The sequence below is a fragment of the Arachis duranensis genome, chromosome 9 (assembly GCF_000817695.3).
Source record: "Arachis duranensis cultivar V14167 chromosome 9, aradu.V14167.gnm2.J7QH, whole genome shotgun sequence".
NCBI lineage: Eukaryota > Viridiplantae > Streptophyta > Magnoliopsida > Fabales > Fabaceae > Arachis > Arachis duranensis.
Genome location: NC_029780.3, coordinates 99870663 through 99875620, shown reverse-complemented (window position 1 = coordinate 99875620; position 4958 = coordinate 99870663).

Below are 4958 nucleotides of genomic sequence, written 5' to 3'. Positions count from 1 at the left end.
GAATAGTTAGTCTGTCCCAAGTATAGGTTCATTAAGTCTATACTGAAACAGTTTAACTTTTCATATTATACCTAACCCTAGTCGTAACTCAAGGACTAACTATGTTGCCCTAGTTCGTTTGCTAGTCTCTGTCTGTTTTTCTATTGTTAAAACTTTACAGACTTCTTCTTTGTTTTTTTATCTTTTCTTTAGCTTTTATCTTTCTTTTATCTTTGCCTCACTAATATGTTCTTACCACTCCCTAAGTGTTTTGTGAAGGTAATTATGAGATTCTGCGCTTAAAGTTGTCTTTCTAAAGCTTTTACAAAAAACTGCCTTTTCGTATTATTTTTTTATTTTTATTAAAATATTATTTTTAATTAAATATTATTATTTAATATTTTATTATTAAATTTTCGAAAATTAACCTTCCTTTACCTTTTTACCTTTAAAATGCACTTTTTATCCCGTTAACTTTTAATATTTCTACTTTAACCACCCTAACTTTCAGAAATTACCAAATAACCCCCCAAACACCAAAAATTTTACTTCCTTGCCCTTTTAAGGATCTAAAACCTGTTCTTCATTGTTCTTCATCACACTCAAAGTGTTCTTCATGTTCTTCATAAATTCTTCAGATTCTTTCTCTGTTTTTATCCGTTTTTCAGTCTTTTCAGCAATCGATTTTTACGATAATTCAAAATAAATTGGCAGCCACTAAAACCCCATCTTTTCCACATGATTTTAACAAAAATTGAACCTCAATTTAAGCCTAGGGTTTCATTTTTCCAGCTGCTCCAAGAACATAAACTCTAAGCTTGAATTTCATCAAATTTCATCAAAATTTCACCAAATTTTCACCAAGAATCAATCATATATGCAACCAATTTTTAGCACAGCCAAATCATACAACATTCACACAATTCAAACACAAAATATTCAAGATTAATTTCGTGACACCCTACCTGATTTTGCTGCTCCAAACTTAGTTAAACTTTCAGGTGGTCCTTTAGCACTTTTTCCTGCTAAATCACAAAACTCTCAACTAGACAAATTTCACTCAGCATGTTAGGAAGTGATTTATAACCTTAGACTTTCTGGAAAATCACGTTTCTTGGCCCTCAAGTCAAGTTAATCATGATTCCTAAGGAAGAACATCAAGAAAACACATGTTTAAGCATGTTTCCTTGAAACCGAATCAAAAGAGAGATGGTGCAGCCAACTCACCTTGATTCCAGCTTTGATAAGTCATATGATCATGTAGAGAAAGAAGAGAGGATCATTTTGGTTGGATTGAAATTTTGATTTGAGTTTTAGTTCAGCAGAAATCAAGCTTTGAAGATTTGGAACTAAGAACTTTTCTCTCTTTTTCTTCCTTGGAAATTTCGGCCACAAAGAGCAAATGAACCAGCCTTGGGGGTTTTGGGGTTGTAGGGTGAGTTGTGATTGGTTGGCTTGGAGGTGGATTAAAATAATATTAAAATATCTCAGGTGTATAACTACTAAAACTAGATGTATCAGAACACTTGTAAAAACATCTCTAAAAATTATTTTCTGAGCTACTAGCATAAAAGACACTAGTAACATATTTATTATGAGAGTAAAACATGTATAATGAGGCCTTAGCATTGCTAAAGTGATCAGAGAGTGTTAGTGCTAAGCTGCACCAGTAAACCGTGAACCCGGTTAAACCGATTTTCTATTTTTAACTAAAACTGACCAGGTTACCTTATAATATCATTCAAGAAGCTTCTAATACTCATAGAATGATGATATTATCCTATTACTTCTCTTCTCTCATGAATCGAGTCCGGTTTGTCAAATTGAGACTATTTACGAAAAATCGGATCAAAACTCCTAACAGATACGGTTCAAAAACTATGTTCTTCGTGACTGCGTTATGGAGCTTGCCTCGGAAAAGGTTCTAGCATAAAGATGACATAATGACAATGAGGATTGAAATAATTGATGATATATCAGAGGTTCTCCCCTTACTGATCCTCCGGAGAAATCCGTACTTTCAGAAAAGATCTCGCGTACTCGAAAATCAGGGTTGTTACAAGATACCCAGGACAAAATAACAAATATAGGAGCGACCCTAAAGGGAAACCAAGTATAGACACCCTAGTGATGCCTCTTCCGGATATAAGTACCTGTTCCAAGGGTTACCTGAAACTGTAGGTCGATCTCGGACGAGATCTTCTGTACTGGTCGGAGCTGTTGTGTCCGACTTGTTGATGGTGGCTGGAGCCGCCGTGTCTGACTTGTTGGACTTGGTGGTGGTGCTGATCCTTCGTCCTCGGAGGGTGGGGGGTACCTGCAAGGGACTCCGATGCTTAAGTTAGCAAGGGTATTAAGCAGGTATTGAGTAGAATCAGAGTATGAGTTATACTTGGGTGCTCCAGTGTATTTATAGTGTTGAGACGTGACCTTTGTTGGATAAGATAAGTTAGTTATCTTATCTTATCTTTATCTTTTAGGGTTGAGGTCAGCGTGTCTTCAGCGGAACCGCCCTTATCTCTATAGGCTTAGGCCGCCTTAGGATTTGGGTCGTGTTCCTCCATTTGGGCCCTTTACTGGGCTCTCTTGTCGATTTGGCCGAGCTCTCTGAGAGGAGGTCGGATAGTCTGACCTGAAGAGGTCGGTCGCTTTATCTTCAATCATCCCAGGTCGGATAGCCCGACCCAGGGTATGAACAGTGCCCCTGCTTGAGCTCGGTCTTCTTTCCTGAGGTCGAGTCCTAGACTTTGGTCCTTCTTGAGGCCGAACTCAAGCATTTTTGTCGATTCCCCTTGTAGAAGTTTTTGAATGTAGAACATTTTCTTCTAAAAGCGCGCGCTTTTATATCGGCGCTTTGGAAACGTGCGAGGGTTTAATGCCTTTATTTAACATTAATTGCCCCGTTTCTCATAGGCCCTTTTATTTGGATTTTGAAAACCCAGAAACGGTTTTTCTTCTTCACGCATTTCGTAACTTCTTCGCATTTCTCTCTTCTCCCGTTTTAAACTTTTCCTCTGTGTTTGCTCTGTTTTGCCTTACTCTTTCTCTGCGCCGTTTCGTTTTGGTACTCCGTTGGTACTTCCTTTGAGAGACGTTTTCCTGCCCCAGCTTTCCATTTTCTTCAGAACTTTCCAAGTTTGGTTTCTACTTTCCGTTTCCTTACTTCTTTTACTTTTTGACCTTCGGTTTATGATAAAGTTTTGGTTTTTCTTGCATTCTTGTTTGGAAAACTTGAATCTTTTTGCATTTGTCGTGCCTGTTTATCGCCATGTGTTCTGGAGCTTCTTCTTTTTCTGCATGATCGCTTTTTGCTTAATGCCTTTAGGGCTTTTGCTTGTCATTGCCTTTCCTTTTTGTACTTTTGATGGTGTTTTTTGTCTAATTCTGGAAAAGGTTGTATTTTTGGTGTTGTTCTGTTTGGCATTGTTGACGTTGACAGTGCTTTTGCTGGTAGACTGTAGAAAGATAGTTGCTTTAATGACTTTTGCGTTTTTTATCTTGTTGGACGAAATGCTTGTTGCTTTAGGCCTTGTTTCCTTGTTTTCGAGAGACGTTGGGGTGTAGGTTTTTCCCAGGGACCTTGCTTTGTTGTTGCTGCCTCCAAAGGATGCTCCAAGACTTTTGGTTTGAGTCTTGGGGTTTTCCTTTTCTGCATGCCTCGTCTGTATGATATTTAAGTTTGCTTTCTACCTTCTCCGAGATATTTTTAGTAACCCCGTCTTCTTTTCTTCCTTGTAGGATTAGTTGGCCCTATGTCTTCTCGCAATAACATCGTAGAGATGTTTTCCAGAGTTCCCGAGGGGATGTCTGATTGGCTGGACTCCCTTGTCTTGTTGTGTGTTTCTGTTGTGGATGCCGAGTTCTGTGCTGAACTGAGGAAGCGCCATAGGATTTGTGGTAACAACGCTCGTGAGGAGGATTATGAGCTTGTTGCCCCTGACTCTGACGAGAGAGTTTGCTTTCCGACTTCTGTCGAGGGAGAGCGTCCCTTCTTTTATGCTTATGAGTACTTTTTCAGTCAGTTGAACGTTTCTTTTCCTTTTACCGCTTTTGAGACCGACCTGCTGTGGTCGTGTAATATTGCTCCTTCCCAGCTTCACCCCAATTCCTGGGGTTTTATTAAGATTTTTCAACTTCTCTGCCGTGAACTAGATGTAACTCCTTCCCAGACTTTGTTCCTTTATTTGTTTGTTTCCGCCAAGCCTGGTGGTTCCTCAAAAAAGAAAGCTTCTTGGGTTTCTTTTCGGTCCGCCCAGGGGCACAAAGTGTTTGCTATGTATGATGAGTCTTTTAAGGACTTTAAGAACTACTTTTTCAAAGTTCGAGCTGTTGAGGGGGTCCGCCTCTTTTTTCTTGATGAAAACGACGAGCCCTCCTTCCCCCTAGAGTGGCAAAAAGATGTACGAGTATCTCGCTACACTTGGGAGATGCTAGATGACGTTGAACGCGCTTTTGTGGTTGTCCTCGAGGATATTTGGGGGAAACCACCTCATCTTGATACGAAGAGATTCTTGAATGATCCTTCCTTGGTTCGAACTGTTATGGGTATTTTGTTTGGCTTTGCTTTTATACTTGTTTTTCCTTTCTCTACATTACATTTGTAACTCTTGGCTGTTGCTATGTTTTGCAGAAATGTCGAAAAATACTGATTTTTTGAAGGCCTTTAAGAAGGCGAAGAAGGCCACTGCTGCTCTGAACATCTCAGCCAAGGTGGCCGGAGAGGGATCTTCTCAGATTCCTTTGAATCCTCCTGTACTGAGTTCCCCTGGACCGAGGAAAGAAATTTCTGTTCCTCGGGTCCGCCTAGTTGATCCTCCCCAATCATCTACTGCAGCTTTTGGTCCCCCTCCTAGTAAAAAGCAAAAAACCATTGAACCCTTCAATCTGGATGCCCCCGACTTTGATGCCGTTGAATTTATTGATCAGCAAATTGCTCCCTATGGTGGACTTCCCATGGACGATGTGTCTCTCCTTCAGCA